We start from the raw sequence: 27,131 nt of genomic DNA, 5'->3' as shown, positions 1-27,131 counted from the left end.
ACTTACTATCCATCTTTATATTTCTAGCTAGGTTTCTCTCACCCTCTAGTTTTTCCCTCCTTACCAATCTCTTCGATGTTCTTTATGTCCTTTCCAACCTTCTCACTTGCCACTCATATTTTGCAAACATATGCTTTCTCTTCACGTTTAATACTTTCTTTAACCTTTTTAGTTAACCACGGATGATGGGCCCTCCCATTGGAATTTTTGTTTCTCATTGGAATGTGTCTATTGAGTGTTTTCTGAAATATACCTTTAAATGTTTGCCAATGAACCTCTCTTGATCTATCTCTTTAAGCACATTATGCCCAAAGGCAGAATTATTGCTAAACAATTTCTCTGGCCTAAAAATCCTTTTTTGAGATCCATTCCAAGATAAACATTCCATAGATTGCTCAACTAGCAAAAAGACTTTTTGAAGTTTATGACATTTCAGCTTCTACCTTAATATTGTGTGTCCCAGTCAACATGTCACTCTCTGTAAATGATTAAAAAGTGAATAATAATTAGGACCTTGATTTGTTGTCCGTGAGAATTCTTCAGTCTGATTGATTTCTCAACCTACTTAATAACTTCACTGTTTTGGACATTAGCGATCCTGTATAGGTCACAGCAACATTAAATTGATATAAACAGACAAACCAACACCACACAGCGGGCTACTTCTTGGTGGGTAACTTTTTCCACATTAGCAGCAAGTGACAATGCTTCACCGCCAACTGTAAAATCTGAGAGCTAAACTCTGAGCATAAGTGTACTTTCTTTTGATTCCACTTTATACAACATAATTTGACACCTTTACAGTCTGTGTAAATTTTCTGAAAATTGAAGCAATCCATTTAAACTATTCTTACATTTCAAACCAAGGGCTGGCTCCAATGCAGAAGGCATGAACATAAGACAAAGCTTTTACCTTTTTTGGTAATTTATCATCAATGATAATTATCCATGCTCCATGTAGACATTTCCCTCTCTGTTAGAGAGTGACAAGTGGTTTTATAACTTAAGGGACCCAGGCCACATCAGGCATCAGGAAAAGCAAGGATGGGGACTTACATGGGCAACGACAGATGGTACAAGGTTTTCACCCAAGCCATTGATGTCACTGTGCAGCACACTCTACCCATTGAGCCAACAGAACTAACCAACCCCCACTAGCCTGCACACACATACAACAATGATATTAATCATTTGGTGGTACAGAACTTGAATATTGCTGACAAAAGAAATGTTTTCAAAGCTTTTCATCTTGCACTCAACAGGGCAATTGCAAGACTACCCCATGCAAGCAGAAACAACAACTTTGTACAGTATGAGAAGAGAGTGCTGATTGGTTGCCATGGGGTGTGTACCAGTTAATAGTGACTGACAGTTAACTGCCAAGCATTGTTTGAAAACTTAAACCAGGTAGCTTGACTCTGATTGGTAAAAACATTGCCCTGAGGAATGAACCAGCAAATGGCTATCACTTAAATTGTTCAGATGAAACAGGCACAATTTGTGTACATGCTCTTTATATCTGCAAAGAACAAAGCCTTGTGTATTAATATATGTTGTTTCCAGTACTTGCAAATGCACCTTACTGCGAGTCCGACTGACAATCTTAAATTTGTTGCCTGCATACATTTTAACACAATGAGGATTATTTAGCAAATGTTGCCCAAACGCAGAATCAGGTTGGACACTGTAGGTGGAATTTTGTCATTTTTTGGTAGTGGCAGCTTGAGCAGGAAAAGCAGAGGGGAGACCGCCAATGCCTCTGAGTTTACCCGCCATGCTTTTAAACACTTTGGCAAAGAAAAGGTGAAAGGATAGGTCCACAATGTTACACTGGCAGGGTGTCCCAATTTAAAAGAATAGTAATAGAAACACTGCTCCCCCACCCCCATCCTTCACATGGAACTTCTCCCCACCATGGAACTGCCCCCCACTATAGAAATCCCTGAGCACCTGCTCCACGGAGGCACCCCAAGGAGCACTGCCCCGGCACAGCCCAGACATGATCCTATCGCCACCGCGGATGTACTCACCTGTGCACGTCATGGGGAACCAGTCATAACAATTTAATGTAGGTGTACTATCAGGTGTGAAGACCTGATAATGATATTTAAATGTACGCAAATGGGGATTCAGACTTTTAAAGTCAGGATTCTTGTTACATCTTTGGTGGGGGTGGGGGCAGGGATAATTCAGTTTTGGGTCTCCCGTGTGATTCTCCACCCCCTCCACAGTTCCCACCCGCTGAAAACAGGAACAGAAAATCCCCCGTGTTTTGTAAGCATGGGTTGGTTGGATACAGTCTGTATCTTGCTCATGACAAACAGGGAGTGCTACATGCTGCTTGATGCTGCGTATGTAGGCCATATGTCTCAAAGACTGGTGGACCTTACTGAACGTTTATTGCCTATCATTACAGAGGAGGTTTTTTAACATTAATATAAATGAGTGTATATCTGCCGATAGATAGATTCACAGTTATCCAGATTGATCTGTACTTACTCAAGTCTCAGGCACTCTAATATTAATCCTGTGCTGCTTGTTTGGCACAGATTAAATTCTGGCCAGACAATTTGCAGGTTTCTTCACATACCTTGGTTATATTTCAAACATTATCAAAGATTAAATCTAACCAATACCTTTAAACACATGCCAATATAGAGCAACTGTTTTCCTGTGGTTTCTTAAAACATTTTGCTTAAATGCCACATTGTAATTTTTATGGCGGGACATGTCTGCCAGTTTTATTTTTCACATTTACATTGCCGCATGATGTATTCTAGATTCATGCAGGAACATTCTGAAAAGACAGATATGTTTAAGTGATTGGGCAAGTTTCAATTGAGCCAGAGTATAAACGTCAGAAAGGAGAAATTCTGTGTGATTTTCCTTTGTTCAGATTATGTGTTCTACCAAATTAGACTCCTGAATTCCACATCAACTCATGCAGAGCTGCAGTTTCTGAAATTCCACCAAAGCACAGAGCTAAAAAGTGAGCAATGCTCATAAAATATCGGTGATTAAAAACGTAGATGTGGAAGGATTTGGAATTCATTCAAATATCAGTCAAAATGTGATGCCAAGGAAAGTGCAGACATACATAGTTCACTGCAAACCAAAAAGAATTAAGGCTTTGTTTCATTTTGCATTTCATCTCCCTCAACTTCGATCACTTTAAAATAATTTCGAGAATTTTGTAAAGAATTATTTTTTGCTGTATCAGCAGTGTTGAGACCATTGCCAAAAACCTAAGCTGCCAAACACAAAAACAAAGGTTTGACTGTTTATTCACTTATTTGAGACTTGGTAATGGAACAGCACAAGAGAACATAGATCAATTGGAACAGACTACTACAGAGTTCACATGTTACTTAATACCAACAAAAGTCTTCAGAAAGAAATAACATTTTGTTGTAGCATTACTCACGGTAAGGGCAGGATTTTTAAAAAAAACATTTCATTTATTCTTGGGATGTGAATGATGCTGATGAGGTGTTTACCGACCATCACTGATTGCTTTGAAAAAGTGACGATAAGACATCTTGGGTGGGATTCTCCGGTTCCCCAGCCGTGTGTTTCTCGGCTGCGCGCCTTTCGCTGGTGGCGGGATTCTATCCTCCCGTCTCTGGTCAATGGGATTTCCCATCGAAACCACTCCACACCGCTGTGAAACCCGCTGGTGGTGCTGCGCTGCTAGCAGGAAAAGTGAATACCAATGACCGGAGAATTCCGACCCTTATTCATTGAATTGTTTCAGTCCTCGTTTCTCATTCTGTAGCCGAAATATAACAGTGTCTTGCCCATCAATATACTGTAGCAAATTTACTGATGTCACATGTCACTTGTTGCAAAAAGTCAATCAAGTTCTGCTCAGCACAGCTGAAGAGCTGATGCTGTGCTTGTGAGTTTGTTCTTGAGCGCAGACTCAGGAATCATAGTGAACAGAATCTTGGGAGACAAGATTGAAATGCTATGAGCTGAGCAGTAGATGAAGTCGTCCAAGTTGGGCTGACGTTTGAAGAGAATTCCAAGGTGAGATCTTCAAAGATAGGGACAGGAATCTCCCCTGAGAGAGTCAGAGTTTCAATGAAATTGGTTGACTCTAAGTGTTTACTGATGTCTGGGTAGGTTGTTGAGAAATCTATGGAATCTGTCTTGGTTGCACCTAACATTTATTTTGCAGTATGGTGTGTTCGACCACAGTTTGCCTGTTAATTCACATTTACCTCATATTAATCCTGAATGTTAGAAGATTGTAAGATTTCTGTGTCTATTCGTATACCTGTAACGCCTTACCATATACCAAATAACAGAGATTCAAGACTGGCTTCTTGGGTTAAAGGCAATTTGTCACTTTTATTTTGTCAGCTTCTGGTGTCTATTGGTAAGCTTCAATTTTCACAAGTACAGAATTTAGGACGTTCCGATTAGCCCTGCAGCAAGCTAATCAGAATGGTTGTCTTTCGCAAATACAGATTCTTGAATTCAAAATACAGTGACAGCTCGTAGTAATTTCTTCAAATTAAGATACACAGTACACAAGGACTGCGAAGTTTAAAATAGAATAACATAGCGATTTTGAAAAGCAAGTGGATAGAATAGGTTTTAGAGGACAGGTTGAATTGATTCTAGAATGGTTTCCCACCCCGATACCTGAACTTTTAAAGAGATTACTATCTTTAAAGTTTTGTCCTTTTTACAGCTGTGATCGGTTTTAACTAATCTACAATTCATTTAATTTGGCCGAAGTATCTGTCTGTCAAATTAAAAGATAAAATATTTCTGTATTTTTCTACTCAAAGAAAACTTTCCCACCAAAGATTGTTACGAAGGGGTGACTTGTTGTTACTGGATAAAAGCAAATTAATGCGGATGCTGGAATCTGAAACAAAAGAGAAAATGCTGGAAAATCTCAGCAGGTCTGGCAGCATCTGGAGGGCGAGAAAAGAGGTAACGTTTCGAGTCCGATGACTCTTTGTCAAAGGCTTTGTCAAAGTCCTCACATTCTGATTCTCTGATCAGTTCACAAGCAGTCAGCCATTTCTTACTATTATGGTTAATGTATATTGATTTAAAATTTTAGTTAATGTGATTTCTTTAAATAATTTCTTCCTTTAACCCTTTTTACCGACAATAAAAAGTTGGTTTCTATCAAAGGTAAATTGGTTTATCGTTCTGGCTTGTATAGTAAAATGTACTCTTCTAGTTTGAAACCCATGGAGTCTTTTGGCTTTATTCTCTTAGCAAGTGTCTTGAAACTCAAACATTGCCTACTTTAAGCAAAAAGTTATTGGCCTAACTGGACCATACCAAAATCTTGGCGGTCTGGTCCAGGAATATAACAATTATCTAATTTTTAAAAGATGTTTCATTTTAAAAATCTATTGAATTTTAAAAAATAATGGAGAAATTTGGCATTCTATAAAGAATTGTTTTTTTTTCAGGGCCAGAGATATTGTTAAGCAGTAATTTAATTTAATTTAACAATCTTTATTGTCACAAGTAGGTTTACATTAACACTGCAATGAAGTTACTGTGAAAAGCCCCTCATCACCACATTCCGGCACCGGTTCAGGTACACAGAGGGAGAATTCAGAATGTCCAATATACCCAATTGTGACCAGACGATTGCATTGTTTTGATTCTATTGTTTTAACTTGATTTGATTTTTCTACATTGATTAGATTTGACTTGATTAGATCGGTATTGGGATAGGGTGGATTTTAATTGATTTGATTGGATTGTTTAAATTACACAGGATCAGATTGAATTGGATTCTGTTGGATTTGATTTGAATAGATTTGATTTGCTTCTTTGAACTGAATGGTGTGGATTGGATTTCATTTTATTTAATTGTTTTAACTCAATTTGATTTGTTTAATCAATTTGATTTGATTACTTTATATTGTATTTAATTTAGTTTAATTTGAAGTCAGTTGATTTAATTTCGATTTTATATGATTGGATTTGATTTGAATTAGACTGGCAGATTATATTCAATAATGATTTTATTTATTTGATTTGAATTGCTTAACTTTTCATTAAATTTTGTTGATTTCATTTGTTAATTAGACTTGATTTAGCTCATTTTCATTTTATTTCATTAGAATCAGACTTGACTTGATTTGATTTAATTGGATTGATTTGGATTGGATATGATTTGACTTGATATAAATTGATATTGAGTCATAGTGTTTTACAGCACAGAAAGAGCCCCTTCGGCCCATTGTGTGCGCTGGCCATCAAGTACCTAATTTAATTCGATGAAATTCATTGATTTGACTTGACTCAGTTGTATTGGATTGACAGATTTCATTTCATTTCATCTGATTTGTTTTAATTTAACTGATTTGATTAGATTGGATTTATTGCCCATCCCTAATTGCCCTTGAGAATGTGGCAATGAGTCTCAGCCTTGAATTGCTGCAGTCCATGTGGTGTAGGTACGCCCACAGTGCTGTTAGGAAGGGAGTTCCCAGATTTTGATCCAACGACTATGAAGGAATGGTGATATATTTCCAAGTCCGGATGGTGTGTGGCTTGGAAGAGAACATGAAGGTGGCAGTGTTCCCCTGCATCTGCTATCCTTGTCCTTCTAGATGGTAGAGGTTGTGGGCTTGGAAGGTGCTGTTGAAAGAGTCTTGGTGAGTTGATGCAGTGCATGTTGCAGGTGGTACACACTTCTGCCACTGTGAATCGGGGGTGGAGGGAGTGAATATTTAAGGTTATGGAAGCGGTGCCAATCAAGCTGGTTGCTTTGTTCGGGATGGTGATGAGTTTTTTGAGTGGAGCCGCACTCATCCAAGCAAATGAAGTGTGTTCTACCGCACTCCTGACTTATGTCTTGTAGATGGTGAACAGGCTTCTGGAATCACTGCAGAATTTGCAGCCACAGTAATTTTATGGCTAGTCCAGTTCAGTTTCTGGTCAATGGTAACACCCAGGATGTTGTTAGGAAAACACATGTAGTTTCAAGGGATTTATATTTGTATTGGTAAACATGAAAAATAAGGTATTGTTTTAAGTGAGTCTCATTTAACGTTTCTGTGCCTGGAAGGGTAAAACCCATAATTAGATTCATGCTGGACAAAATGTATGTGTGGGGCTGGTTAAGTTCCAACTGTGTTTCATTATGCTTAGAGAGGGTTACAAAGGGCAGCATGGTGGGGCAGTGGTTAGCATAGCTGCCTCACGACGCTGAGGTCCCAGGTTCAATCCCAGCTCTGGGTCACTGTCCGTGTGGAGTTTGCACATTCTCCCCGTGTTTGTGTGGGTTTTGTCCCCACAACCCAAAAGATGTGCAGGCTAGGAGGATTAGCCACGCTAAATTGCCCCTTAATTGGGGAAAAATGAATTGTGTACTCTAAATTTATTTTAAAAGAGAGGATTACAGCGTAACAAATAAAAAAAAAGCAGTGGTTGCTTAGCAACTGGGACCTTGTAAGAAGCTTTTAATTTTACTTTTGCTAATTTGATTGTAGTTGGAGCTAGGTAGTGAGGGAGAAGGCAGTTCTCACAGCTCTACTCGAAGCAGTGGGTTTAGAAAGCTCGAGGGGGAACATTGGTCTCAATGGAGGTGGATGCGGGGTTACTGGCGAACAAGGGAGTTCGCGAGAGGGTCAGGATGGCCAACCAGAATTATCTGGAGCTGAATAAGACAGGGGATGTTTCATCCTCTGTGTTGTAGGAGGTGCTGAAGGCAGTGGTGAGGGGGGAATTTATTTTGATTTGGATGCAAACGGAGAAGGTAGAACGAGCTGAGAGGTTGGGGTCGGTGGAGGGCATCTTAAGGGTGGATCGGAAGTATTCAGTGGCACTGGAAGAGGCGTTATTAAAGGAGGCAGAGGCTCCAGATGGAGTTTGGGCTCGTGTCTATGGTGAATGCGGTGGGATAACTACGCAGAGTTAGGGGGCTGATATATGACGGCGAGGAGGATTCTCGCACATCAGTTGAGGAAGCAGGCGGCGGTGAGGGAAATTGGGAGGGTGAGAGACGAGAGCGGTATGGTAGTATTGAAACCCGAGGGAGTGAATGGGGTTTTGAAGCTTTTTATCGGAGTCTGTATAAATTGGAGTTCCCAACGGGGGATGAAGGGATGAGAAGGTTTCTAGATGGGTTTGAGTTCCCAAGGGTTGAGCAGACAAAGGTGGAGGAACTGTGAGCCCCAATTGGACTGAGGGAGGCTATGGACAGTGTGGGGTTGATGCACGCGGGGAAGGCCACAGGTTTTATAAAATGTTTGGGATGGAGCTGGGGCCCTTGCTGGTGGAGATGTTAATGATTTGAGGGTGAGGGAGGAACTCCCCTTGCCATGTTGTCTCAGGCCTCAATTTCGCTTATCGTAAAGAAGGATAAGGACCCGGAGTAGTGTGGATCATATCATCCAATCTCGTTGTTGAATGTAGGTGCAAAGGTGTTGGTGAAGCGAATGGAGGAGTGTGCACTGGGATGATAGGGGAAGACCAGACGGGGTTTGTGAGGGGACGGCAGTCATCGGCGAATGTTCGGAGCTTGCTCAATGTTATTATGATGTCTTCACAGGGGTGGAATGTTGAGGTAGTTGTGGAAATGGATATGCAGAAGGCATTCGACTGAGTTAAATGGGAGTATTTGTTTGAGGTGTTGGGTAGATTTGGTTTGGACAGGGGTTAGTGGATTGGGTTCGCCTGTTGTATAAGGCGCCTAAGACAAGTGTTCGAGCAAACAAGGTCAGCGCGCGGTATTTTGGGTTGCACTGGGGGACAAGGCAGGGAGTCGGCTCTCCCTGCTGCTCTTTGGCTTAACAATTGAGCTGTTGGCAATGGCCCTTAGGGATATGAGGGGTAGTGGGGCATCGAGTGGGGGGATGGGGTGGGAGTTGAACACTGGGATTCGTTGTATGCGGACAACCTCCTTTTGTATATTTTGGACCCGGTCGGGTGCTTCAATAGAATCATGGGGATGCTGGGGAGTTCGGCTGCATTTCGGGGTATATGGGGAAAAGCGAGGTCTTTCCAATCAATGCACCGGGGCAGGAGAAGAGACTGGGGGAACGGTCGTTTCAGTTGGTAGGGACGGGTTTTCTTGGGATACAGGTGGCGCGGAGTTGGGCCCAGCTGCACAAGATGAATTTGGCATAGGAGGGAATTAAGGACTTTTAAGAGGTGGGATGTGTTGCCATTGTCATTGGCAGGTCGGGACAGACAGTGAAGATGACGATGCTGCCAAATGTTTTAGTGTGTGTTCCCGAACATCCCGATTTTTGTCCCCAAGTCCTTTTTTAGGAAGGTGAATGGTATGATTTTGACGTTTGTGTGGGCAGGGAAGGCCCTGCAGGTTAGGAGGGTGTTCATGGAGGGGAGTGACGGGGGTTGGCATTGCTGAATTTGATGAATGACTATGGGGCAGCAAACATTGCTATGGTTAGGAGGTGGGCGGTGGAGGAGCAGTTGGTTGGGGGGTGGATGGAGGCGGCCTTGTGTAAGGCGACAAGTTTGAGGGCACTGTTTTTGGCATCCCTACCACTCTCGCCGGTCTGGTACTCCACGAGCCCGGTGGTTGTATCAGCACTGAGGTCTGGAACCAGTGTAGGAAGCACTTTGTTTGGAAGGCATGTCTATGCCGATCTGTGATAATCATCGGTTTATGCTGGCGGGGCTGGAAGTGAGTTTCCGGGGGTGGCGGCAGGTAGGGTTAGAATGTTTCAGGGATTTATTCGTTGGGGAAAAGTTTGCAGACCTGGAGAAGTTAGAGGGGACGTGTCAGTTGCTAAAGGGGATGGATTCCGGTATCTGCAGGTTAGGAAGGAAATGCCGTCGTTTCCGAGTCTGCCGGCTCCAGTGCTGCAGGATAAGTGCTTCTATCCGAGGATGAAATTGCGGAGGGCAGTGCCGGACATGTATGAGGCGTTGATGGAGAGGGAGAGCGCCCCCATGGAGGAGTTTAGGCATAATTGGGAGGAGGTGCTGGAAGAGAAATGGGAGTGTAGAGGGAAGCCTTACAGAGGGTGAATGCGTTCTCGTTGTGTGCGAGGCTAAGCCTTATTCAGTTTAAGGTGCTGCACAGGGCCCACACGTTGGCATCAAGAATGAGTATGGTCTTCTCAGGATTGGAGAATAGGTGTGGGCGGTGTGCAGGGATCCATGTCCATATGTTCTGGGCTTGCCCAAAGGTGAGGGGATTCTGGAAGGACTTTTCGGAGGTTATGGCAAAGGTTTTGGGGGCGGTGATAGCTCCGAGTCCAGAGGTGGCGATATTTGGAGTGTGAGAGGATCCGGGAGTGCAGGTGGGGAGAGAGGCAGATGTTTTGGCCTTTGCCTCCCTGATAGCCTGGAGACGGATTTTGTTGTGCTGGTGGGGCTCGGAGCCGCCGATTGCCAGGGTATAGGTGAGTGACTTGGCAGCATTTCTGCAGCTGGAAAGGATCATGTTCGCCATTCATGGGCGGAGGAGGGGTTCACTTTGAGGTGGAAGCCATTTATTGACTTCTTTAAGGAGGATTAAGTCGTTAGTGAGAGGGGGGTGGCTTTGGGTTTTGTTTGGTTGGGCTGTAGTCTCTGATTGGGAGGGGAAATGAAAGGTTGAAAAAAGAAGTCAGAGGCTGGGTGGTAGGCGGGTGAATGGCTGGTTTCCGAGGAGAGGGAGGGTTATTATGGCCCGCTAAACATAGAAAATAGAAGCAGGTGTCTACTTGGCCCATCGAGCCTGCTCTGCCATTCATTATGATCATGGCTGATCATCAAGTTCAATACCCTGATCCCGCCTTCCCCCATATCCCTTGCTCCCTTTAACCCCAGGAGCTATATCTAATTCCTTCTTGAAATTACACAACATTTTGGCCTCAACTACCTCATGGTTGAGATTCATCACTCTCTGGGTGTAGAAATCACTCCTCACCTCAGTCCGAAAAGGTTTACCCCTTATCCTCAAACTATGGCCCCTAGTTCTGGATTCCCCCATCATCGGGAAAACACTTTTTGAATCTACCATGTCTAATCCTGTTGGAATTTTGTAAGTTTCTATGAGATCTCTTCTCACTCTTCTAAACTCCAATGAATATAATCCTAACTGATTTAGTCTCTCCTATGACAGTCCCGCCAACGCAGGAATCAGCTTGGTAAACCTCCGTTGCACTCCCTCCATAGCAAGAACATCCTTCCTCAGATAAGGACATCAAAACTGCGCATAACATTCCAGGTGTGGCCTCACCAATGCCGTATACAATTGCAGTAAAACATCCCTATTCCTATACTCAAATCCTCTCGCTATGAAGGCCAACATACCATTTACCTTCTTTACTGCCTGCAGTACCTGCTTGCTTACTTTCAGCGTCAGCGTCTGATGCACGAGGACACCAAGGTCTCTGAGTATCCACCTCTCTCAGTTTACACCCATTCAAATAATAATCTGACTTCCTATTTTTGCTATCGAAGCAGATAACCTCACATTTATCCAGATTATACTGCATTTGCCATGCATGTACCCACTCACTCAGCCTGTCCAAATCCCGCTGACACATCTCTGCATTCTCCTCACAGCTCACCCAACTTTGTATCGTCTTCACATTTGGAGATAATAAATTTAGTTCCCTTGTCCAAATCATTAATATATAATGTGAACAGTTGGGGTCTGAGCACAGATCCCTGCCTGCCAATCAGAAAAAGACTCATTTATACCAACTTTTTGCTTCCTATCTGCTAATCAGCTTTTTATCCATCTCAAGACACTACCTGTAATCCCATCCATTTTAACTTTGCATATTAATCTGCTATTTGAGACCTTGTTGAAAGCCTCCTGAAAGTCTAAATGCACACATCCACCGGTTCTCCCTGGTCAACTCTACTAGTTACATCTTCAAAGAATTGTAGTAGATTTGTCGAGCATGATTTTCCTTTCGTAAATCCATGCTGACTTTGTCTGATTACACCACTGCTTTTCAAATGCTGTGCTATGAAATCCTTGATAATGAACTCCAGCAACTTCCCTACTACCTACGTTAGGTTCACTGGTCCGTAGTTCCTGGTTTTCTCTCTACCTCCCCTTTTGAATAATGGGGTTACATTCGCTATCCACAAATCTGTAGCAACCATTCCAGAGTCCAAAATATTTTGGAAAATGGCCACCAATGGATCTACTATTTCAATGGCCACTTCCTTAAGTACTTTGGGATGCATATTATCAGGCCCTGATCTGGTCGTTGGGCCTGGTATGGTGAGTGGGGCTTATATTTCCATTGTCCTTTTGTTTTTGTTTTTGTGTGTTTGTAAATATTTTATAATGCCTTCAAATAAAATGTTTTTTTTTTAAAAACCAGATGTCGAAAATTTAAAGTCCAGCTAGTTAAGGAATCTGGAGAAATGAAGAGAAGTGTCTCAGACATCTGGAATTACGTGAACAGACATCAAGGTGTGGTTCAAAGTAAACAAAGTGCTCTGAGTTACCAGACTTAAAGTGGGACAGTAGCCTTCAAAGGTGAAACAGAAGTCTGATGTAATTTTAATACAGCCTCAGAATCGAGTTAAAGCAATTGTGAGCAGTTTGCAGAGCAACCAAAACAAAAATCCTAAAGGGGTTGGTGTAGAATCCTGGACTGAGTTCACTGTTAAAAGTGGAGTGGAAACTTTGTTTAAAAGTGTCTTTTGGAAAACATGGTCTGGATTTTGGAAAGCATTATTATGAGAGAAGATTTTAAAGCTTGTTTTTGGAATTTGAAAACTCATGTGATCTTCATCTGGGGGGATTCTGAGGAGACACCCAAAAACATTCACTTGGGGATCAGATTGGTGAGTGTATTTGGTCACAGTCATCTTGTGTGTTTCAAAGGGATTTGTGTTTTTAAAATAACTAGAGTACCCAGTTATTTTTTCCAATTAAGGGGCATGACCAATCTTCCTAACCTGCACATTTTTGGGCTGTGGGGGTGAAACCCACGCAGACATGGGGAGAATGTGCAAACTTCACACAGACAGTGACCCTGGGCTGAGATCGATCCGGGGTCCTCAGCGCTGTAGGCAACAGTGCTAACCACTGCGCCGCCGTGCTGCCCCAAAGGGCCTTTGTGTAAATGAGACCATTGTAGATGAAGATGTACTTTGTGATTCGTGTTAATCTTTAAATCTAGGGGCAGCGTGGTGACACAGTGGTTAGCACTGCTGTCTCACGGCACCAAGGACCTGGGTTCAATCCCGGCTCTGGGTAACTGTCCGTGTGGAATTTGCACATTCTCCCCGTATCTGCACCCCACAACCCAAAGATGTGCAGGATAGGTGGATTGGCCATGCTAAATTGCCCCTTAATTGGAAAAACTAAAAAACAAATCTTTAAATCTGTGTATTTGTCAAGCCAAGGGGGGAGTAAAGGAGCATTGTATCATCATCAATTTTTTTCATGTTCAAATGTTTTTTTTCTTGTTGTTGAAACTAATTAGTGGTCCTGTAATTGTTCCTCCATGTTTTATAAACAAAAAGTAAAAGTTATGTGGTGGCATTCTCCATTCCTGAGACAAATGTTGACGCTGGCACAGACAACAACGACAGCAAAACTGGCTCTGCACCGGGACCGATTCAAAGACCATTAAGGGGCTAGCACCAGCGCCACGTGGAACACAATCCAATGAGAAACGGTGCTAGATTCGTGATTGACACTCAGGAGGCTGACAAGCTGCAGCCACATATACACACTTCACTCTCCACACACACCATACCAGCCAACAAAATGGCAGTGAGGAGAGTGGCACCCCGTTTTTTGGATGCCGAGCTCAAGACCTGCTGGACACCGTGGCGGAGAGGCGGGTGACCCTGTACCCCGGCCCAAGAAGGAAACCGCCAGCCGCCGCTGTTTGTATACCGAGCGCAGGTGGCAGTAGCTCTAAGCGCCATGAGCAACACCGTCCGGACGAGTCAGCAGTGCTGTAAGAAACTGCATGACTTCCTCGGGGTGGCCAGGGTGAGTAGGCAGCACTGTGCCCTGGCACCAACCAACCCCCGTCCAGACACCCGTACCCTACACCCCCCCCCCCCCAACCCGGAGGGTGTCCTAATCCCCACCCTGCACCACATGCCAGCATCCATACCGGCCGCCATTGCCGGGTGCCCTGGCCACTGAAGCCACCAGATACCCACCCCCTGGGCTGCAAGCGTCAGACTGTCTAACATTGTGCATTTTTGGTTTCCCCCCCCCCCAGGAGAAGGCCACCTATAACCCCCAGGAGCAGGAAAAGACTGGAGGGGGACAGCCGGACCTGCGGCCTCTCACCTCAGCAGAGCATAGGACCCTGGATGTGGTTACTGGGCCCGAGGAATGGGCAGTCGCCGGGGTGGAGATCAACGCCGGGCTAGGAAGTGAGAGCCTGCTGAGTTGCGGTTCCCCACACTATCTGGTGCGCACCACACATGCTCCGATACTGTAGGTGTAGGTAGGAACTCCCAAGGGGGGGGCACGTGGTCGGAGGGCAGGCCGGCGCCAGGGACTAGCTGCCATCCAGACGTTTTCCAGGCCTCTGGAATGGACAGTCCCATCAATCATGGAGATGCAGTCGCAGAGCCAGGGACTGGATGAGGGGATGTCAGCAAGCATCCACCGCCTGAAGGCACAGGTCGACAAGTCCAACCGCATGCAGAATAGGAGGTGGTGCCAGCCAGCGTGCTACCCAAGCCAACTCCGCAAGTGTGACGTCCGCGGTGGAGGTTTTGGGGGCAGGGTTTAGACCCTGGTTGAGACTGCAGTGCGCCTCCAGGACTGGCAGTGCCAGATGGCGGGGGAACCTCAGAGGATAGCTCCGCTTGCCCCCCCTCCCATCTCATGGAGTAGCCCGGGGGTCATGGACACCCCGAGGGAGAAGGATATGATGGGGCCCAAGCTGGTGACTCCAGCAGGGGACGTTGCAGAACATCACAGCACCTCAGACCCCCCCCCACCCTGCGCATCAGCGGGCAGAACAGGACGGCACCACGAGTAAGATTCCCCTTAGCTCATGCTCATAGATAAGGTCTCACTCCGGTTGAATAGGTATACAAAGCACTTTTAATTTTCTTTAAGAATTAATTTGGTACATTTGCACAAAGTTAAATCGAAAACTTTCTGTGAGTACGTTGAAATGTCCTTGAAACACTGAAGAGTGAAAGCAAAAAATTCAAGATAAAAGTGACTCCAGATTTGCAAATTAAAAGTCATTTCAACTCAAGGCCATTTAAAAGTAATTTTCACAAATGCTTCAAGGACTTCCGACAGCTAAAATTATTCTCACTAATCAGTCAAATGGATCACATTCTTAAGGGAATCCTTATCTGGGTTAGCCCCTTACTTAGTTTTCTTGGTTCTAATTCTCAGCTGAGATCCCCTTGATTCATTCAGGAAAGTGTCAGTCACTAAACAGGCGATTGGTTAATTAGTTATTAATCAATTACTCCAAATTAAGTATCTTTCCCACGGCTCTTGCCCCACGATCAAACTCCCTACATCACGTCTGGTCTCAGTTACGAGATTGTTTCAAACTCGTTGAATGTACCCTCATATCACGTTATTATAGCACATTTTTTGCAATATATCAGACAGTCATGGACAGGATTCAAAAGTTTTGCCAATTTTATAACTTATTCATATTTCTACAAATTCAATAATTTTCAAGAATCATTTTGTTTTCCAGTATATTTTAGCTAATATTTTAAAGGACCCCCTCTATAATTGTTGAATCCAACAGGGACCACAGTTCAGCCAGCCCAACACCACCCACCTCCAGCATCCCGTGCACATTGGCCTTGGAGCACACATTGTGCAGCCCCCCGTGCCTGCCCGGGCCCCATGTCTTACCCATCCTCACCCTCCCCCGCATGCTCCTCGTTGGACAAGGCCTGGCGTTCATCCTCCTCCTCCAGCATGTCGCTCCTCTGCTGCGCGATGTTGTGGCGGAAGCAGTAGGCCGCCACAATGCGGGCGACAGTCCCAGCGCCATACTGGAGACTCGCTCCAGGTGCACCGTGATCCAGCAGATATGTCACATTGTTCCCCTGCTCAGCTCAAGTCTTCGACGGCATGCCCGATCTGGCAGGTCCTCGAATGCTAGGCGCTGTCGGTACACACAAGACCTCATGCGGCACTTTCTTTGCATCTTGTCCTCTGCTTGATCGGCGGCCGGCTCTCCATCCTCAGCGGCTGCCTCCTGTTCCTCTAGGGCAGGCTCTGCTGCAGCAGCTTCCCCCTCCTCGAGTCACTCCAACTCGTATAGCTGCTGTGCATCCCCCAGGACTGCGGTATCTAGGAGGAAGGCCACCATTGCTGGTTGAATTCCAATATCCATTGTCTGCAGGGGGTGAAAGGCCAACATGTCAGCATGGTGCATACCCCTGTGCCCAACATGGTCATCCGGGATACACGATGGTGCCCATCCCTGCTGCCAGGGGTACCATCAGCTGGCACAGCCCATGCTAGTGGTACGCTCCAAGGCCCCTGTTCGGGACCCCCTCAAGGGGCTACTCTGGGCGCTGCCCTTGGGTGAGCTGTGTAATGCTACACTGGCAGGTGGTGGTCAGTTGGGAGGTTGTGGGATTGTGGAGGGTGGAGGCTGAGGTGCGGCCATTGCAGAACCAGGGGCCAAGGTGGGTGTGTGGCAAGATGGCTGCCTTGGAGGCCGTGGCAATAGCAGTTTGTGCCTGAACACCACCCCAGTTCCCGGGGGGGGGGGGGGGGGGGGGGGGGGGGGTGGTGGTCACCCGGCCGTTTTTCCGTATCCCTCAGCCAGCCTGGCCAGTGCCCAGCCCGGCAACCCACGGTCGCTCCTCTCCATGTCCTACCTCCTCTCTCTCCCTCATCAACCATGGCACCTGCTTCTTGATTTTTAAAAGCACAAGTGAACCTTGCCACCGGGAACTCTCCCCAGTGGAGGCAGAGAATTGCGAAGTCCCAGGGAATGCCGTTAGGCCCGCTAATGATATGCCAACAGCGTTTACTGAACGTGCGGAGTGGAATGCACTGACACCACTGTCGAGGCAGCGGAGAATTGTGTTTTGGCGTGAAACTGGCGCCCACCATGATTTTGGTGTCCGATTCTCCGCCCAATCACTTTTCCCGATTCGGTGGTCAGCCAACGGCGAATCCTGCCATGATTTTTAGTGCAAGGGTTCTCTTCTGGAATCTTCTCATCCAGTTGTAACATTAATTTGGACTGCAACGATGTTGATTGGGGGGAATTCAGCGGTGGTAATGCCGTTGAATGTCAAGGGAAAATGGTTAGATACTCTTTTTTTGGAGATGGCCATTACTTGGTACTTGTGCAGCCTACATATTACTTGATGTGATAATGTCAAAATAATATTTCAATGATGGTGCTTGAGAGATAAATTTTTACCAGGACTTCGGGGTTAACTCCTCTGCTCTTCTTCGAAATAGTGAGAGAATTGTTTACAGCCACATGAGGGGGCAGTCCAGGACTTTGTTTATGATTCATCTGAAAGGAGGCACCTCCAAAATATAGCACTCCCTCAGTACAGCAGCAGGGTGCCAGTCAAAATAGTTGTGCTGTTGTCGCTGCAGTGCTTCGTTTTCTTGCAACTAAGTTTTCCACAAAGCGGCCACCCAACTTCGAGGTGTCATCACACACACTGGTATTCACCATTCAGGCTGGGGTTTTCTGGGTCCTTTGAAGATGACCACCGAGGTGTGGTGGACAGGGTGATGTGACATAATATTGCATCAGGTCATCACGTAATTTCCATATTTTATGAGGGCAGAAGGCACGGTGAGTCAAAAGGATACGCAGAACCAACAAAAAGCTGATTAAGACACAAATCTCAGTACGTTTGCACTTTAGGGGCCTGTTTTCATTTTACACAAAATGGTTCAGGACGACAAAAGGTATCAGAGACCCAATTTGTTTACAGAGGTGGTAGGAGGATCTAACTATTGCCCATTGACATTCAATGGTACTACCAACGCTGAATCCCTCAAGGGACCCAGTTCAACTCTATGAATTCTATTTATAATTCTTTAGGCAAATGGGGTAAGCTTAGATGGGCTTTTTGGTTGGCATGGACCAGTTTGGGCCTGTCTGGGATTTACTACTGATCAGAAACTGAACTGGACAAGCCATTTTAATAATGTGGCTACCAGGGCAGGTCAAAGGCTAGGAATCCTACGGCGAGTAACTCACCTCCTGACCCCCAAAGCCTGTCCACCATCTACAAGGCACAAGTTAGGAGTGTGATGGAATACTCCTCACTTGCCTGGATGAGTGCAACCCCCCAGTAACCCCACCAAGGTTCCTTAGACAGCACCTTCCAAATGCACGACCACGACCATCTATAAGGACAAGAGCAGCATATACCTGGGAACCCCATCACCTGGAGATTCCTCTCCAAGTCACCCACCACACTGACTTGGAAATATATCACTGTTCCTTCACTGTTGCTGGGCAACATCCCAGAACTCCCTCCCTAATAGCAGAGTGGGTGTACCTACATCTCAAGGACAGCAGTGGTTCAAGAAGGCAACTCACCACTACCTTCTGAAGGGCAACTTGGGATGGGCAATAAATGCTAGCCTAACCAGCGAGACCCACATCCTGCAAATGAATAAAAAAATAAATGTTTTAAAAGGTCAGTTGAAAGCTTAATTTGACAGCTGTGAGGTGAGGCAGCTTGCCATAATAGAGTAGAGCAGTAATCATTACATTTTGTTGTGAAGAGGGGGTGGTTCCAGATGCTAGGACTTGAGGCATGGTGGCAGAGTGCTGTGTGGCTATTGGCAAGGAGGGTGCAATGCCATAGGGACGAGGGAGGCACAGGAAATACTCAGACATATAGCTTTCAGATAATCCTTCCAACGTGTATCTAGTGGGTTTTCTTGGTGTCCTCCCTTCACCGACAGCTGCAATAGTGGCAGGCTTATAATCTTGATGCCCTGTGGATTGAGATGACCTTGGTGGTCATATTCTGGCTGCCTGAGGCCTGGAGAGCCTCAGTATTATGAGGGCCTCCTGTAACTCCTCGATCATCACAGAAATCTGAGGCACTGGGGTTACTGGCAGAGACACTGAGGAGCAGCTGGCCACACTTGGGAGCATTGAGAGGAGACCCCAGCAGCAGAAGGCAGCCACTCTTTCTTCATTGTAAGGTACACTTGTACCTCCCAACTAGTCTGAGAAGGACACCAGGTGGAAGCCCCTTTTGTCTCCTCCTCTTTCCATTTCTCCCTTGATCTCGGGGGACAAGGCAATGGCATGGAGGTCCATGTGCATCTTTGGCATCCACTGAGTGGTCTGTTGCATCTAGCTATTCAGGAGAGTCACAAAACTCTCAATGGAGGAGGCCCTGCATGCAGATGAGGAGGAAATGGCAGCATACATGGCTTTGATGGATTCTTTCACGCCTTCTTGATGCCCGCTAGATCTTCAAGCATCTCACTCTTTACATCCAACATCTACAACCTTACTGATGATTCGAGAGGAATACCAAAATGGACCTGGCCTCCTACAATCCTCTATCATTAGCTTTGGCTATCACAGCCTCTGGCAGCTGATCATATGCATGTGTGGTGCTCTCATAGTTTGTGACCCTGAATGTTAGTGCGAAGAGGATATCCATTAAGATGACATTATCAGTGTGTGTAGAGTTTGCGGGGGGGACTGATGTGACAGTACATGCCTTTCACTCTGTTCTTCTTCCTCAGAGGTGAACAACTGCCCCCCAGATGCGCCTCTCTGTTCTTGTGATTAATCAATGTGAATATGCAGATATATCAAAAGGTTTCGCCCTTCCAAATACATCTCCAAAATGTTTTGAAGTTCGGATCCATTTGTGTTCATCAAGATGGCTAAGCAAAACTGAAGTCAGTAGGAAACAACACTGCACCAGAACAGGCCCTTCGACCGTCCAAGCATGTATCGGCCATGATACCACCCTTGGCCAAAACACTCAGCAGTTCAAGGAAGTGCTGAGGGTTTTGGCACAGGTTGGTATCATGACCGGTGCAGGCTTGGAGGGCTAAAGGACCTGTTCTTGTGCTGTTTTGTTCTTTTTTCTTTGTTTCTCTATACCCATCCCATCCATGTATTTGTCGAGATGCCTTTTGAACACCGTTATCTGCTTCCACAACCTCCCCTGACAGCGTGTTCCCGGCACTCACCACCCTCTGCGTAAATAACCTGCCGAGTATATCTCCTCTAAACTTTGCCCCACGGACCTTAAACCTATGCCCCCTGGTGACTGACCCCTCCACCCTGTGAAAGAGTGCCTGCCCATCCACTCTATCCATGCCCCTCATAATTTTGTAGACCTCGATCAGATCGCCCATCAACCTCCGTCATTCTAATGAAAACAGTCCGAGTCTATTCAGCCTCTCTGCATAGCTAACACCCTCCAGACCAGGCAATATCCTACTGAACCTCCTTTGGACCCTCTCCAAAGCCTCCACATCCTTCTGGTAGTGTGGCGAGCAGAATTGTGCGCAGTATTCCAAGTGCGGCTTTGCCAAGGTTCTATATAAGTGCAGCATGACTTGCCAGTTTTTCTACTCGTTGCTTCGTCCAATGAAGGCGAGCATTTCAGACGCTTTCTTGACTACCGTGTCCACTTGTGTTGCTACTTTCAAAGATCTGTGGACCTGCACGCCCAGATCTCTCCGACTTTCTATATTCCTAAGAGTTTTGCCATTTACTGAATAAGAGGGGAAACTCTCCACTCGTTGGATACATACCTGGCACAAAGATTGTGGTGATTTATGGTTGATGATCTCAGTTCCATGACTTCACAGCAGGAGTTCCTCAGGGTGGTGTCCTAAGTCCAATCATGTTCAGCTGCTTCATCGGTGACCTTATTTCCACCATAAGGGCAGAAATGGGGATGTTCGTTGATAATTGTGTCACCGTTGATTAAGCAGTCCATGTGAAATGCAACAAGACCTGGGCAATGTCCAAGCTTGGGCTGACAAGTGGCAAGTAACATTCGCACCATAAAAGTGCCAGGCAGTGACCTTCTCAAACAAATGAGAATCTAACAATTGCCCCAATCTGGAGGGCATTCCCGAGGCTTTCCAGAGCATATCCCAGTCCCAGGTGGGCATTGTCGAGGCACTCCAGAGCATGTCCAATTCTCTGGTGGGCATTGCCGAGGCGCTGCAGAACATGTCACGTCCCAAGTGGGCATTGCCGAGGCACTGCAGAATGTGGTCCGGTTACAGTGGAACATCGCCGAGAGCCATGGTACAGACAATGGGGATCTGCAAGGGCGGGCAGGGTGAGATAATGCAGGGGCCACTGGAGTTCACTCCAGCTGCTGCCCCCCCCCGCCCCCCCCCCCCCCCCCCATCCCAAGGTGACCCCAAGGGCCCTATGGGCACCAGCTGGGAGAAGGGAACACCGGGGACCCACCAAGAGTCTCCCAAGCCTCCCTACCCTTACGTTTCCTGCCTCCTCCCAGGGTGTCATCCAATGAGCCGGTTGTGCTCGGGGATCCCACCCTGCACGTGCAACCCCGGCCACAACATGGGTCCCTGGCAACCAGACCCCTGAAACCCACCAGGAACAGTATGTGGAACACCCCCTCCCCAGCACACACACATTCACCTTATGGTCGCAGTGTTGAGAGACCCTGCTCTTGGGTGTTTGACTTTTGGCTATTGCCCTTGCAGTGTCGAATCCTCCAGGCTTCATGCAAGGCTGTACGGTCTGATTGGAATGCTAGGCAATAATGTACACCTGCAACAAGGCACGTCAAACCACGGGAATCCACTTGCGAGCGGTGAAGTACTTACATCACCAATATTGCCAATTCTCTATTAGTGATGGCCTTCAGCTGTGTGACCAGTGGCCACCACAGTTAGTGGGGGTTATAGTTAGTGGGGATTCACAATAATACAACAGATGGGGCTCTGTCCTGCAAGTGTTCGGTGGGACGGACAGGCAGTTGCCCCTGTAATGGGTATACACAGTCCGGGGGGTGGCATGTCTGACCCGTTGAGCCCCTTGCCGACCAGCCCAGGGGTGACCCCGTCACCGGAGGCTGCCGGCCCCATGACCAGGCCTGGGTCTCACGGGGACTTCCCCCCCACCCCCACTCCCCCGAGCACTGGGGCAGCACAGGTGCCCCAGGCCTGATTGCCCAATTCCCAAGATGACCACTCACCTCTTCAGGTCCCCTCAGCAGCCACTGCAAGGTTCACATTTTCAAAAAGGTGAATTAAAGGGCCCCCACGAGACCGCTCACTGGGGAGCCAGTTAGATCACAGGAGGCCATTCGGTACGGGGTCCTTCTGGTTATGGAGATGGAGATTGGTCTCAATTGATGATTATTGGTTACTCGCCATGCCGCGGTGGGATTTGGTTCTCACCAATGGGGACGGGCCGGTTCGACAGCGAACTGATCGGCGCCCAGCGTGTTTCCCAATTTTGGCATCTCCTGAGGTCTGATGGCTGCGTCGTGCTTTCATTCATGTACAACGTGGTTGTTAAATCGTGCCCTAAGTGTGGATGAATACCAATCTGGTACACCTCGCCAAGCACACCCAAAATGACATTTCACAATTATTTTGGTTGAATCGCGCCTGAAATTCAGTCCTGAAACAGCCAAGATTACAGTTGTTTTTCGGAGTTCTTGCCTTTGCCAATATTCCACACTCAGGTAATAGTCCCCAAAATGAATAAAGTGGGAACGGTTCTCTGTTACTGTTTTCTGTCAATGTAAAGTGTTCCGAGTACTTGTTTTATAGTGAAATATTTATAATACTTATACAACTGCACTAAATTGGTTACAGTAAAGAACATAGGATTTAGGAGCAGTGGGCAATTCAGCCCTTCGAGCCTGCTCTATCAATCAATCAGATCATGTCTGATCTCTTCCTGGTCTCAAATCCAATTCCCCGCCTGTTCCTCATATCCCTGTAACCTGTTTTAAAAAAGATCAGAAATATATCTATCTCCTTCTTGAAACCATTTAATGATTCAGATTCCACCGCACTGTGGGGCAGCAAGTTCCAGAAATTCACCACCCACTGCGAGAAATAGTTCGTCCACATCTCAGTTCTAAATCTACCCCCTCTCAACCTGCATCTGTGACCTCTTTTTCTAGATTTCCCCACAAGGGGGAACATTTGGTCTACGTTTACTTTATCAGTCCCATTTAGTACTTTATACACCTCGATTAGATCCCCCGTCATCCTTCTAAACTCCAACGAGTATATAAACCCAAACTGTTTAATCTCTCCTCATACATCAACCCTTTCATTCCCGGAATCAATCTGGTGAACCTCCTCTGAACTGCCCCCAATGCCACCACATCCTTCCTCAAATAAGGAGACCAAAACTGAACACATTACTCCAGATGTTGTCTCACCAACCCCTATACAATTACAACAACACTTCTTCAATTTCATACTCGTTGTTTTGCAATAACGCTAACATTCCATTTGCTTTTTTAATTACATTAGAAGAGATATTACAAAGAAGAGATATTAAAAGTGAAAATTCACATTAACTTCCCTCTGTTGGGCTTTTCGCCTTTCCAGTCTTGGCCTGTGATCTGTTTAACCTGTTGATCCTTTTCCCAGCTGCCTGCGTAACTTGGCTTCAATCTCTGCCTTCCAGGTTTTGACATGCACAGCGGAGCGTTCAAGGAATTGTCTGGTGGTTGAATGGTCTTGTCTTTTCTCCAGTCCTTTCCTCTCATGAGCTGATTTGATATCCAACCAAGACTGCATTTTCTGAAGAGCATGCTTTAAAAATGGTCTCTGAGCTGAGGGAGTGAATGCTAATCTGTGCTCATTCTCACCGCTGCTCAGGTACGGCAACCTTGAAGATCTGATTGAATCTATGTCCTTGTTTCTGACGAGGTTTCCAGATCCACGATGTCCATCCCTTCTTCGTCGGGGTAATTTCCAAAGGCTCTAGCTGGGATATCACCATCCATTGCAAGTCCCTCAATGTCGTTAACCAGTGGGTTTTGGTCCTCCATTCTCTGCATGTTCGTTTATGGCAACGGAGGAGACCTCGACGGCAGACGTGTCTATCTCGCTCCCACTGAGGTTAATTTCCTCCAGTTCAATTGGACCTCAATGCCAGAAAGACTCTCAACTGGAGCAGGGGATTCGACCAATGGTTGAGGTACACTCTTTGACTACTTCGCTGTTCTCCAGTCACAGTGATGTTCCAGGATCCTGGTGGCCGCTCGGTATGATCTGTTCCAGGATCGTCCTCCTCCACAGCATCTGACTTTTGTCAGGAGGTTGTGGAAACTCAGCTCCTCTTTGTCTTCAACGTCAGATTATTCAGTTGTAACTTCCATCTCCCCACGTTCTGGGAATAATTCAGCAGAGACAACGGCAACTGAGGAATTTTCAGTGTTGTCACATTGTAGCAGATTTCCACCTTGGACAATTTATTTAATCACTGGCTTTTCCACTTCAGCAATCGTTGTCGAGATGGAAATAGAATTAATTGCTCCATGTATTCTCCCATTTCTGCAACAATAAATAATTCAAGTTGTCACGATCATGGTTGACAATTGGGGAATACTATATTCACCATCAGGTATCGTTTCCATATAAATAGGTAGCAGGTAGAACATATGGGGCAGCACGGTAGCATTGTGGATAGCACAATTGCTTCACAGCTCCAGGGTCCCAGGTTCGATTCCGGCTTCGGTCACTGTCTGTATGGAGTCTGCACGTTCTCCCAGTGTGTGCGTGGGTTTCCTCCGGTTTCCTCCCACAGTCCAAAGATGTGCAGGTTAGGTGGATTAGCTATCATAAATTGCCCTTAGTGTCCAAAATTGGCCTTAGTGTTGGGTGGAGTTACTGGGTTATGGGGATAGGGTGGAGGTGTTGACCTTGGGTAGGGTGCTCTTTCCAAGAGCCGGTGCAGACTCGATGGGCCAAATGGCCTCCATCTGCACTGTAAATTCTTTGATAATCTATGATTCTGTCAACAGCAAGTTAAACTGGGTAACTATGGAAACGGGTGATGTGGGATAACGTAAGCAAACATGGTGGGTACCGTGACAACACGGGACTCTGACACAAGAACATCATTTCCGACAGTGTGATGTCGCAGGGATCCACAATTCTTCAATTTAGAGAATCAAGTCAGGAAGCAAAGACCAAAGTCTAAGGCACTGTAGAAGAGAAAAGTCAAAAGACATTTTGTTTTTTATAAATTTAGAGTACCCAATTATTTTTTTCCAATTAAGGGACAATTTAGCGTGGCCAATCCACCCAACCTGCACATCTTTGGGTTGTGGGGGTGAAACCCATGCAGTCATGGGGATAATGTGCAAACTCCACACGGACAGTGGCCCAGGGCCGGGATTCGAACCCGGGTCCTCAACGCCCTAGTCGCAGTGCTAACCATTGCGCCACATGCCGCCCTTAAAAGATTTTTATTTTTATAGAACTGATCATCATCCCAGTACCTCCCACAGGGCAGCCAATGCACTACTTATTACTCTGTTGTCAGGCAGGGCTGTCATTGAAAGCGGCTGAAAATAATGAAATGCCAGATGAGATAACCTCAGTTCTGACATCAGAGAAGGGTTAAGGGAGTGCGGTTGCAATCTGACATCACCAAAATGATTAAAGTGGTTCAGAAGGTATATGTAACAATGTTGTTCCCACTTGTGGGCGAGATTAGAACCAGGCAGCCTTAAATGTAGGACAGTAAGAAGTCTTACAACACTAGGTTAAAGTCAAACAGGTTTGTTTGGGATCACTAGCTTTCGGAGCGCAGCTCCTTCCTCAGGAGAGTAACCAATAAATCCAATGGGGAATCAGGAGAACCTTCTTCACCCAGAGAGTGCAGAGAATGTGGAAATTCCGGCAAGGAGATGCAGTAGGATTGTGAGGAGGTTTCTGTGGATCCTGAACACTAGCATGGAGCAGGCACATGTTTTGGTGCTGTAAATAATTGGTCAGTGGCTCACGTTAGTGGCAGATTCAGATCACCGTGATCGCTTCCATTACTAGCAATGGGAAATAAAAGCAAGTGAGCACACACTCAATGAGAATGTTTTGGAGCGGAACATTGTGCAATTGGTCAGGGAAGGGAGAGACCATGGAGCAGTCACAACAACACAGATATATATTTTTTAAATATGGAAAGGATGTGAAATTGCTCTATTGTATGAGAGATGGGGATCAAATAAGAGAGAGTGTTGTTTAAATGATTAGTCAGCTCCACGCTACTCAGAGTGGGGAGGGATGGTTTGTAAGTGATTTTTAAAATAATTATTGTTATTATTGTCACAGGCAGGCTTACATTAACACTGCAATGAAGTTACTGTGAACATCCCCTAGTCGCCACACTCCAGTGCCTGTTTGGGTACACTGAGGGAGAATTCAGAATGTCCAATTCACCTACCAAGCACGACTTTCAGAACTGGTGGGAGGAAACCTGAGTACCCGGAGGAAGCCCATGCAGTCATGGGGAGATCGTGCAGACTCCGCACATTCATGCAGACTGGTGACCCAAGGAGGGACCCTGGCGCAGTGAAGCAACAGTGCTAACCATTGTGCTACACCTGTTTTCCCACGTGTATCATTCCTCTGCTTCTTCTCTGTCATTCCTGAGGCCGGGGGTCCCTCTCGCTGAGCCATTTATATTCAAATTGATTTACTCATGTTGCCCTTCCAGCACTGCACATGTACAGTGCTGCCGCCCCACCTCCCTCTGACCTTTAGATAATTGGGCAAATTTCCTAGCAAAGCACTCATTTCTATTGAATTGTAACTATGGAAGGACGATAAATGCTCACTAGTTAGCAACACTATCATCCTGAGAGTGAATCAGAAAAATAACAAAAAATCCAAGCATAAGGTGAGGCAAGTCCCCACGGTGAAGAACATTTAAAACCATAAGCCCCAAAGTCACCTGCTCCCCACAAGCACACAAGATCAAACGCAAGGCCTCAAAGGACATGGCCTGGATTCTCACCAGTAGTGGGGTTCCCGATACGGTGGAGAGTCGGCCGTCAGAGGTAAAAACGGAATCGGCAGCGGCCGCCAATTTGTTTGCGATGTTCCAGCTTCCCGCTAACGGTGGAATTTGGGTTCTCGCTGGCATGCCAGCAATAAAGAGAGTTAAGTGTTGTCAATTTCCAGCTCAGCACTTCAAAATTACTCAAGCGTAAATGGGCGTGATTGGAATGCACTTAGCTCTCTTTGATGTGGTTGATGTTTG

Source organism: Scyliorhinus torazame, chromosome 3 (genome assembly GCF_047496885.1).
Source record: "Scyliorhinus torazame isolate Kashiwa2021f chromosome 3, sScyTor2.1, whole genome shotgun sequence".
NCBI classification, from domain to species: Eukaryota; Metazoa; Chordata; class Chondrichthyes; order Carcharhiniformes; family Scyliorhinidae; genus Scyliorhinus; species Scyliorhinus torazame.
The sequence above is the reverse complement of the archived record's forward strand: the minus strand, read 5'-3'. Positions refer to the sequence as shown.